The sequence below is a fragment of the Corythoichthys intestinalis genome, chromosome 18 (genome assembly GCF_030265065.1).
Source record: "Corythoichthys intestinalis isolate RoL2023-P3 chromosome 18, ASM3026506v1, whole genome shotgun sequence".
Classification (NCBI taxonomy): Eukaryota; Metazoa; Chordata; class Actinopteri; order Syngnathiformes; family Syngnathidae; genus Corythoichthys; species Corythoichthys intestinalis.
In genome coordinates this window covers 23,339,608-23,352,038 of record NC_080412.1, presented here as the reverse complement: position 1 = coordinate 23,352,038, position 12,431 = coordinate 23,339,608, and the positions used below count along the sequence as shown (strand labels likewise).

Below are 12,431 nucleotides of genomic sequence, written 5' to 3'. Positions count from 1 at the left end.
GAAAACCTTGCAGTTGTTACATTTATCATTATTAAAGCATCCAGTGGGGCAACACAATACAAATAGCCATAATATGTTAAGTCCACGACCACATATATCGGTATCGCAATTTTTGGAACTGGACAATATCGGGATATCAGTTATCAATTAAGAAAGTAATTATCAGGCAACTCAATTTTTTATGTTTAAACATCATTTTCTTCATTATCAGTGGTCAGAGAAATTTGACATCTGCATACTTAAATATTTTGTGCAACAGTCTCTCACTTGAGGGTCATATACTGTACGAGGTGTTGGCTGTCTCTTTAAGGGGCATTATGAGGTGATAGCATTCATTTTCAAATATTAAAAAAAAAAAAAAAAACTGGGGAGCCGGTAGTAGGTATATGGCTGCAGGCTGAAGACCTTGACAAGGGGAAAAAGACAACCACAGACACACAAGATAGATTAGGACTGAACACTGGAGACCAGAAGTCCTGCTGTTATGCATGCACACACTAATGTGCATACACGCATGAGCCACCATGAGGCCTCATTAAGGAGGTCTGCTCCCTTTCCCACTTTGGCAATGTCACCTCTGCCGTGGGGACTCAAGACTGACACAGGCATAATTGGCCTGAACACACCAACAGCGAGCACTGGGAATGCCCGTTTCTTGATAAGTGATGTGTGCATATGTGTATGTGTGTGGTGCTCTGACCCTGTTAATGCGGCACAGTTGGCAGGAGAGTGGCTGATGTCGCATTGGATCAATGGTCACTGGTGATGCTGATGGGGAGGATTTCTCCTGGGATCGGGGGAGACGTGCTATTTTCCGCTCCTACCATTCAATCAACACTGCACGTCCATCAGTCACACTGTGACTATAAAAAAGCCTAAAATGGCATATTTCCAATACAAATAGACACTCACCTGCCACAACATTAAGAATGAGCCTTACATAATCCCTCAAAAGTGTAAAATTCACTTCTATTTGAAAATGTAGTGAGTTCATTATTTTGTTTTTGAGGTTACTCTGGCATCGAACTGCATCACATTGAAGTGTGCGTTTCATATTTTGACCTCTGATGTCAAATTGGAAATTTCTGCAATCATAAAACAATAAACAGACTCACTGCTTAACGTTATAAGAGTTAAAAGTAGTCATGCAACTAACTTCATGTTCTGTTGGCAGCTTCACTCACTTCTCAAACAGACAGACAGTGGTCCCTTAACGTATGAGATTAATTTGCTCAGTGACAAGGCTTGTAACCCAATTTACTCGTTAATTAAATCAATTTGCCCCAATTAAATTACTTGAAAGAGCATTCATCCGTTCCAGCCTTTCCATTTAAACTGTACCCAAGAAGTAGTTGAAATAATCTATTTCAAAAATCGTTGTTAGCAACAGTCTCTAACCTGAGGTTTATTAGCAATTTTTTCTATCAACACAAAGCAGAATAAGAACTTGACCAAGCAAAACCTTTTAACTCATTAGTTGGAACACTTGCATTGAAGGTGCCACTGTAAACCTAAAAACTATTTCTAACAATGTGCGCCTTACCTAGATCAACCTAAGAAGTATAAAACAGATTAGTCTGTGCATATATCATACAGTTGCTGCCCATTCAAGCCTAACTGGCAAGCAAACAGATGTAGACCAAGGGGGAACATAAGGCCTTTGACTTTGATCTCTGGAGTGCAGCCCATTTAAATGTTTGTGTTTGAGATGTAGACCTTTAATTTTGGTCTGATGGATTCCAGGCTCTTTGGGTTTACATGTGGCATGTCGGAAATAGAGAGTGTTTACACAGTCTCCCTGCTGCTCTCCTGGTGCTGAAATAAATGCATTAAGATGGATGGATTCAGTTAGTCTCAAACCTCTGGCTTTGAGGAACACACTCTCAATGACCCCTTTGTGCTGCTGAAGGACCAACAGACCTGCTCAGCATCCTGTCTAAACAGGATCGTCTGTCAACAAATTTCAGCCAAGCGGGCAACAACAAAACCTTCAATCTCAAAATTCGTTAGATGCATACATTTAAGACACTTTATGTATATGTATTACGGGTGTAGGTATTACCAAGTCCTGAAAAAAAGTGAACTAAATAGAATATAATAGAATAATTTGCAATACTCAGACTAGGAGGCAAATGCCTGATTTGATAATTGCAAATGACAGTTTGTGCATAGATACTGATTTAGCAAAAATGCAATAATGTAACTGTGCAAATATTGCATATGCAGTACCCAGATTGAGACACATGTCTGAGAACATATTACTTAAGGTCATGCATGTGACAATGTTGTGGTATTAGGAGTGCAATGACAGTGGCATTTCATTGCAAACTTGAGTGTGTTGACAGCTCCCTCAAAATAGAGATACAAATTGTTAAATTGCAGATCTCTGTTCTAGATTTATCGGCAATCAATTATAGGGTGCATCTAGACCAGTCACGATAAGTAGGACGATACAAATTCCTAGAAACTACTGCGATAAACAATAGAAATATCGATAGCGTAGTAATGGTATTGATACTTTTTCCCTTGCTGACATAATTTAGATCGATCTCGGTGATCAGCCATGTAATATCAAATCGCCCAGATGCATTGTATGAAGATTCAAACTGACTAATTTAGCAGATTTTCAACAGTCCTTCAAAAACAGACCAATGTTGGGTTTTTTTTACATACAAGGTGAGGTAATCTATAAAGCTAAGAACACATTCATTCATTCATTCATTCATTTTCCATGCCGCTTTTCCTCACGAGGGTCGCGGAGGTGCTGGAGCCTATCCCAGCTAACTACAGGCAGTAGGCAGGGGACACCCTGAACTTAACAAAGAAAATAAGACATATTGTCCATTTGAATACAAAACAAATGTCTATTTTTTCGAATGCTGGCTAGCTTAAAGCTTATATACAACGGTAGACGCCACTGTATTAACAATTCCAATTAAAACAAAACAAAGTAAAAAAACAAGTTTTATAATTCGTGATAAGAATCTAGATCCGATGATATGAAAAAAAAAGTAGACTAGGTTGCAGATTGTCATGCCTACTAGAAGGTCATGAATACTAAAATTTACCGATGCCATTAACCAAGAACCTTAAATATTAAGTAGTATCTACATTACCAATACTGGCCCTGTATTCACTTGGACTAGATCGATGCCAAAATATGCAGTAACTCACAGCTTTATTCTTCACACCATATCATTTACAGTACAGTATGGCTAGGTTCACACTGTAGGTCTTTGCGACGAATCCAATTTTTTTGTGTTTTTCCGACTCAAGTGACGGTCTGAACAGGACTAGTCGCATAGAAGTCAACCATTTCAAATCTGATCTGGGTCATTTTCGTATGTGGCTTAAATCCGATCTGGGCCACATTTTTGAAGAATGTCGCGGCGGTCTGAACTGTAAAGTCTCCCAAATCAGAATTCATGCAGCAATTACGTCATCAAAAAACGAGAGAGACAGGGAGCTACTGTAGCGGTGCAGCTGTGCGTTAGCGCCTAGCTTGCCTTGAACACAGCTTTTGGGGAAGGGTCGGCCTTGACAACAGTCATAAAAATATAGAATGGGTTGAGGATAAGGATAGGAGGATATCCGTTTTCTCTCCACTCCATATGAGCAATATTTCAAGATTGCCGAGAGTCGGTGCAAACTGTCCCAATGTGTGTGTGTGTCATGCAACGTCATTGTGTGCATGCTATCGATCCATATAAACTTTGAATATAAGACGAAATGATTATTTACTGTACGTCTGTTATTTGTGTTTTCTTTTTGGAAATCAAAATATGATCACCTTTGAGCTAGTTTGCTTACAGAGGGAGAGAGAACAAGGCCGCATGAATGAATGTTGATGACACACAATTTATAGTGCCCTTAAAAGCAGAATTGTTTGTCATTTTATGTTTCGGATGATAACTAGATATAGTAAAAAACAACTGTCGTTGGCTATTTTATATATTGGACAATGAATCAGTTTATTAATTATCGCTAAAGGCCAATGTAAATTTTCACCCAAATCTATCTATAAGTTCTCAAATCCCAAAAAAGTGATAAATGACAATGTTTTTTTTTTTTTTTTTTTGTTCACTCACATACATAAAGAATCTTTCCATCCTTCTTGCATGGTATCATCCTAAACATTCACATTAGAAAAAAAGCGCCAGAAGATAATGTTTGCTTTGGAATTGGTACTTGTAGAAAAGCAGCACCGACAGCAGCACGAATGCTATTTTGCTAATATTATGGATGCAACAGGGAGGGGCAGTGACCTCCTGGTGACCTCTAAGCCCCTGGCAGGGGAAAAAGAAATTGTCCTTGACTGCAGCCATTCCTCAGAAGGCCCAGCAGGCAAATGGTAGCCAGGTCATCTTTCCACTGCACATCAGGTCAAGTTCCACAAACGGCGCTGATTTCTTGACACTCAAACCACACGGATGCTGGAGGTCAGCGTGAGGTCAACGGGAGGGCAGCGAATGGAGGCCCCGAGGCAGTAAAGCGACACTAGGATTGTGAAAGGGCAACCTACTCTTTCCAGTCAACTGAAAGCCTTCCAGAGGTGGCTAGGTGATTTGCAGCGTGATTGCTGCTCTCTATATCACTCAAGAATATAGCAGGTGGCCGCTCAGGCGCAAATCACACACTGCTTCATCACCCACCACAGTCTCAATGCGGCGAAAGAAACATAAGCCTCCCACACACACGATCGGCTCACAGGCCATTTTGCGGCGTGCGGAGCTCTCCATGACAATCCAGGGAGCTCTTTAGCTCTGATATCTGCCACCTAAGTTCACCCCTGCTTTTTTTAAAAAAACAATGCCATCAGCGCCGCGAATTAAACCTTCCGCATCGCGCATTTCTCTCTCCCCCGGTGACAGAAACACTCAAGCCTGACGCACTTCACTGACGGCACTCTTCACACGAGCATCGCAACTGCGACGCTTGCTACATTTTCACATTAACTCCAGTAAAGCGCTGCGAAATCAGTGCTGTGCTGTGGGCGGAGGTGGATAGGGAGGGTGAGAATTACTACATGGTGTGTACGCTGCTTTGAACTCGTGGCTTAGTCACAGCTGCGAGGGAGACCTCAAAAGACATCTTTAACTGAAATTGCATGATGAAATAATTACACAGTACAGTATGTGGTTTGGGTCACAAATAATGACTCATGTATCAAACTCGAAAACACATGCGATGAGGTTGTACGATTCTTTTTGCGCATTGATGGAAAGCCATGGTCATATATGGATATGTTACGGTCACAAAATGCCAATTTGGATGGTGCCGCAAATACATCGCAGTGGACTGAACTAGTGTCTACATACATGAGGACAATATTGGCCCTTATAGGGCTCCAGACTGCGACCAAATGGTCGCATTTTGCGACTAAAATTAGAGCCAGTGAGAGTTTTTTTTCATCTACTTTCACATGCGTGACCAATAACATTGCTTTTTTTTATTAGTTGTTGTTGCTGACAAACTCCTTCACGTTTAAATCCACTGGTTGCAGGTAATGTAACGAGGTGGTTTGCCAAGGTAAAATACAACAGAAGAAAAAGAAGGTGGACAATATGTGTCATGTGAAGCGGTCACCGCTCGTTCAGCGGCGGGGTCGGCCCCTCCCGACTCGATGCCGACTGAACTGGAGCATATAACAAAATCCATAAGGGAAAATTAAACCACGAAAGCCGCGTGGTACCCCAAGTCACACAGGTTGACAATCGCTTTCACTTTCGTGACTTTTTAGACTGTCAAATTGTAGCCACTTCCAGGATAGCAAGACTCACGAAGGCGCCCGGAGAGGCTCCTACTGTTTCAGCCACTGTTACGCACACGTCTTCCTGGTCGTCTTCTGTGGTTACTGCTACCAGGATATATCTGCCACACCATGTTTCTGTTGAGTGAGCAACTGTGCAACAATTGTAACATCCCAAGTAATGATGTTAGACTTTCTTTGTTGTTTGTCCCTCCCGTGTGATGCATTCAAATGCATTCACGAAAACAAACCGTGTTCACAAAACATACAAGGACAAACTGGCAACAGAACATAGAATATAGTACAGTGTATATTTAAACCCACACACACACACTGTATGGCTCTTGTGGAATCACATTATAAAATATATTAGGTGTTTTGGCTCTCTTGGTCAAAAGGTTTCCCAACCCCTGACTTACACCCATGATCTTTTAGAGCTGCAGCTATCGATTATTTTAGTAACTGATTAATCCATCAACTAGTTAGTTTGAATAATCGAGTTATTGTATTCGTAACATTTAATGCGTTGCAGAATAAATTTTAAGAGATGTAAAACAAAGGCTTACTAAGACTGCACTTTCAAAAGAGCATTAAATGCGAATAAAAAGGAAAATTCCTGAGTGTTTCTTCGAACTATGAAGAATTGCACTTTCATCTGAAAATAAATTAAAGTACCTGAGTTTAGCCTCAAATTGTATAAAAAAATAAAAATAAAAAAATGAATGCAGATCTGAGTACAACAAAAGAACAGTTGGCTAACTTGCATAGCAAAAGTCCGCTAGCTGAAATGCTATAAAATGCCACCATTTTTTTTAAACAATGCTTTCAAAAAAATCGTTCAAACACATATCCCCACAAAAAAAAAAAAAAACGCTAGATATACCTAAAAACTAAATAACAAATGCATAAAAAAAAACAGCGCGAAAAAAAAAAACAAAAAAACAAGTTGGTCTTAACAGGTAGCAGCTGGAGGTTAAATGAGTTATGTCATATTCACTGTTACTACTAGAGGGCAGTTTATCCACCTAAATCAATAAAACTAAATGCAAACACTTTAAAAACAAACCATTACAAAGCCATTTGATCTAAACAAATCATTGAAGCAGCAAAATTTGATTTGAAGCTTTTTTATAATCAAATTACTCTAGTTAATAGATTAATGGTTGCAGCACTAAAATCTTTAGATTCTGCTTTTTAAACTTTTTCATATATCCTATTTTTTTGTCATAAATGGGACACCTCGCATCCATGTTAGAGCTGGGTCTTCCCATGTTTAACCTAATTTGTAAGCAGTATACTGGTAGATGTCAAAACTGATAGAGAATAAAACTGATTCATAAAAGTTTGTATTTTTAATAATTTATTATGAAAGTATTTAACGGTTAACAGTGAAAATTAGAGAAAAACTAATGCATGTCGATTAACAGTGTGCGCCCCTATAATTTTTATTTAGAGGCCACTGTGCTCATAGTAAAAAAATGTCTGGAGCCCTGAATGAGGTAACAAAAGGGAGGAAAATGACGCTGGCGATGGTCAAATCAAAGGAAATGAAAATAATGATTCCAAATTTGGACATTAATCCATAAATCATTTCATCTTGATATGTTAATGACGTTCAATGATACTGTTTCAGAATGAATTTTAGAAAGGCTCAATAAAAAAATTAAAGTCATTACTTCATGGCTGAAATGTACATGAAATTCTACTTCAGCATGTCCTAAATTTAAATGTAAAATTTTGTTGTGTGGCTTCACTAACATGCTGGTTGCTAAGGACAAGTAAATGGTTATAAAAATACAAGTGCCAATTTTCCGAGTCCGTCTTCTCCTAAATTTGGAATTCGAAAATGCACAGACCACCCAGCTTAAAGTCGCAATTTCTCAGAAAAGAAATATAGTAAAATGGTCGCTATGTTATCGGAAAGCTGAGATTGCGGTCTTTTCGATTATACCAAAACTTCAGTTTTGAAAAATGAGTCACTGCAAAAACATATGCGTTACTACTCTTAATTCTAGGTCTAAAGTATATTGCAGTGCAGTTCTCAACCATTGCAATCTACAAAAAAGAATGATAAATTAATTCTGCACACCACAAGTTCAAGCAATGCTGAGAATGTGGTTTTGTTGTAATCCAACTACTTAGGCTAAACTCAAACAAACAATGTGAGGGGCCTTTGAGGTTGACCATGATAGATGTGGAAAGGAGCAGGTGATCAAATGCAGTATAGCAGTTTCTGAAAAAGCTCTTAAATTGTTTCATGGATCTGTCAGCAGGCGTTTGTGGTCACAAGCTGTGCTCTTGTGTCATCTCCAATATCTCGCTGGATAGCGGTCTCGGAACGATTTCGACTTTGGTGAAAATAATGTGTCCACCCCCCTCCACCGCCAACCGTAGCTAAGTGTCTAGCAGAGCGAAAGTATCAGGTGAGCTTGCAACAGGACACCTGCAGAGGCATTGACAGCCAAGCTAATTAGAGCTTACATTTAATGACTCTTAGTTAATGGAATCCGTTTCAGGCTAAAATGAAGCAATAGTGATTAAGACAGGGTAAGAGAAAGTGAAGTGTCGGCACATGACAAAATACTTCTTTTAGATGCATTAAAAAATGATTGAGGATTTGAAAATAACAGAATTACACCAGTTTGATTATTTAGTTCAAGGTTAGGTTCTTGCTTACTTGTTTAAATGGGCAAAAAGGGCTGTGTTAAAAAAAGTCTGCCTTACCAAAGATAATTCTGTTTTGATTAACACTTTTTAGCTGTTCTTAAATGTTAGATTGTTTCTTTTTTGTGGGCATTATTACCATTTCAACAGTAGATAACCAACGGAGACTGGGGGTGGGAACACCTGGGTACTTCACGATGTGACACGATAACGATCCCACAATATAACGATAAAACAATTTTCAATACATGGGTAAGGAAATCATTCTACAACATACTATATATTGATTTTTTAGTCACTTGCTGTTGATTTTTGGGTCACTGAACAGGAAGCAACCTGGGACTGTTCCAAAATGAATAGAAAGAGACACAAAATCAACCAGAAGTGACTTGTAAATGTTCTAAAATGAACATGAAGTGACCTATAAATGCCCCCTAAACCGGGAAGACTGGCTGTAAATGCTCTGTTTCAGTGCCATTGAGTGCACTAAATGTCCACTCTACCTTTGACCCTCCCAGGCAAAATGGATTGGACGTCTAGTGCCGTCAATGGCAGCCAATGAGCTAACACAGACAATATTCTCGTGGAGGATTTTGATAGCAACCTATTGGTTCCTTTTTCCAAACAGTGACACCTTTTTAAAATGATATATATCGATTCTTTGTCAGGAGCACATCGATAACCTTTTGGGATACAAAGTATGTAAAGCGATACATCACCATTTTACCTCCGTGAAGTTAGCCTATCATCAGACACAAATTTATATAAAAATGATGTCATTTGTTTGTGCTACTTTTGTGCTGTAAAACGTTTTGTTTGTGCTGCTATCGTTTTTAAGATATTTACAATTTTTTTTTAGGTCAATCTGAGGTCAACCAGCACCCTATTTTGATTTAAAATGGCTAAAAATGATGTCAATCGTTTGTGCTGTATAAATTTCATTTGTACTGCTATCATTTTTTAGATATTGATATTAATTTCGAGTGATTATGTCACACTGACCCCCATTTTTTACAAAATGGACCCGAAATGGTGCCATTTGTTAATACTATGTTTGTGCTGTAAAAAAATGGCCTGCTATCAATTTATAGATAATAGGATGAATTTCGAGTGATGACATCGCTTGCAGCTTTTCGTATGCAACTCCTGCGGCTGACGGAGCGTACCAATTCTCTCAATACCAGAGGGCAATCCAAACAACTAGCGCAAACGTAGCGCAAACAAATGGCACACCTTCGGGTCCATTCTGCATTAAAAGGGGGGCTAGAGATATTAATTTCGAGTGATTCGCAAGTTGTTTGGACCCCCCTCTGTTATTGAGACAGTTGGTAGGCTCTGTCAGCCGCGATGGAGGGGCTGCGATTGACGTCATCACTCGAAATTAATATCTCAATACCTATTAAATGACAGCAGCACGAACGAAAATTTTTACAGCACTGACGAAGCATAAACGGTTCACACCATTTTTAATCAAAATTGGAGGCTAGTTGACCTCAGATTAACCTATAAAAGAATTGTAAATACTGTATCTTAAAAATGATGGCAGCACAAAAAAAACTTTTTGCAGCACAAACGATTGACAACATTTTTATATTAATTTACATCTGATGGGGGGCCAACTTCACGGAGGGCACCATTTTGATATATTGTCACCAGTTTTGTTAATGTTACTTTAAAAAGTAATTAGTTACATTTACAAATGACTTCTCCCAAAAAGTAATTGCGTTAGTAACTCAGTTACCTCAACGTAAGAGTAATTAGTTACTTGGCAAAGTAACTGACATTACTTTTCATGTTCTACATGTTATTACATGATCCATTGTATAACATCTTTCACATCAAATTTGTTCATATTAACTGATTGAATTGAACTGTCTTTTTCATTCAAAAAACAAAAAAAACAAAAACATAGGTCACCCTTTTTACATTGTTTTAAATTTCACCCATACAAGAGTGTAATTGTATATACCGTATTTTTCGGACTATAAGTCGCACCTGAGTATAAGTCGCAGCAGCCATAAAATGCCCAACGAAGAGGAAAAAAACATAAGTCGCACCGGAGTATAAGTCCCATTTTGGGGGGAAATTTACTTGATAAAATCCAACACATAGAACAGATAGGTCATCTTGAAAGGTAATTTAGAATAAAAATACAATAGAGCACAACATGCTGAATAAGTGTACAGTATGATAATGTTACATGATGAATGAACAACGAAATGCGAACGTGGCGGCATGTTGACGTAACATAGCTACTAGGAGTTATTCAGATAACTATAGTATAAAGAACTTACCAAATCATCAGTGTCACTCCAAAACACCAAAATAATATGTTAAATTATATAATAATGTGTTAATAATTTCACACATAAGTAACTCCAGAGTATACTGTAAGTCGCACCCCCAGCCAAACTATGAAAAAAAACTGCGACTTATAGTCCAAAAAATATGGTAAACTTTGACTTACAAATTACAAATTATCATTATATTGTAGCATCTACAAGGACAAGACTAGTGCTGCAACGATTAATCGATTAACTCGAGTATTCCATTAGAAAAATATTCGAATTAAATGTTATTGCTTCGAGTATTAGTTTAATTAAAGTGACGTTGTAATTGTTTGTTTTCAAAGTGTTGGCATTTAGTTTTATTAATTAGGGTGGCTACACTGCTCTCTGGTCTGCCTAATTTTACATGGCTGAATCCAACTGCTCCCTGTTAAGACCAACGTAAGCTAAGTTTTTGTTTGAGCAAATGTTTTTTAATGCATTCATAATTTAGTTTATAGGTATATTTAGCCGTTTTTGTGGGAATATGTGTCTGAACCATTTGTTAAGAGCATTGTAAAAAAAAATTTTTTTAAAAGTTAGCATTTTATTGCCTTTAAGCTAGCAGACTTTCGCTACGTAAGTTAGCCAATTGTTTTTTTGTTGGACATAGATCCTCATTTTTTTTTTTTTTTAAATACAGTTTGAGGCTCAGCTCAGGTATTTTAATTAATCATGTTCCTTATCCGATTACTCGATTATTTGAACTAAATAGTTCATCGATTAATTGACTACTATAATAATCGATAGCTGCAGCCCTAGACAAGTCCCAATTGGTAATGCAAATGCATACTGAACAAGAAAACAGACCATTATTTTCAATGAATTGTACCCACCCGAACACCACGAACTGTATGTATAAAAAAAAATAAAATAGTTTCCCAAACGTTTAAGATGACGCTCGCCACGCTAAATGCTAATGTTAACGAGAACTCGAATTCTATGCTACTGCTCCGAGCCACCTTGCATCGTGTTTGCAACGGCGTCACAACCCGTTTGCAACGGCGTCACAACCCCTTCCCCTCTCCCACTAGGCTCTCTCCGTGTCTCTCAGAAGTCTTTCGTCATTCAACCAAATTGTAACAACGCATGCCTTCATGTCCTTAGTAACGGTAACGCCATTGCAAAGATGGGAAAAGTAATTAGATTACTCATTACTGACAAAAATAACGCTGTCAGTAACGCCGTTATACTCTAATGCAGTTATTAACAACACTGATTGTCACTCCCCTAATGGAGACTATTCAAAACTGCCTCGTGAATAATAAGGATTTTCACTGTCTAATATATAAGCCACAAACTATAATGTTTATGTCTTTGGAATGTGCTGTTTGTCATGTGGTCTAGATCTTTAGGTTTGAAGGTAATCCCCTCCAACAAAAACCCTCCCAACCTTTTACTCCCAACACCATAAAAATACCAACGGTCCCTCTTTTCTTTGCACCTGGATTCTTTTACCCGCCTATTGCGAAAGGCGTTAACATATGGCGTGGGAGGGGGGAAAGGCTGGCGATGATGAAAAGGAGATGTTTAAATGGAAATGGAGACCAAGAGAGTAAGGGGAACAACCACGCAGCAGAGAATACGCGTATTTTTGTGTACTGTTTCCCCTGGTCAGGTCCTTTCACAGAAAGGGAAAGAGGGTGGCCCTCTGTTGATTTAAGATGCACAAAGGAGGCCCTAATCCTTTC

General features: G+C 38.5%; 1 protein-coding gene across 7 annotated transcripts in view; it reads right to left on the bottom strand.

Annotated features, from left to right (window-relative positions):
- The window catches only part of auts2a (activator of transcription and developmental regulator AUTS2 a), a 718,963-nt gene that overhangs the window by 66,242 nt on the left and 640,290 nt on the right, over positions 1–12,431 (bottom strand). The gene's annotated exons all lie outside the window — the stretch shown is intronic.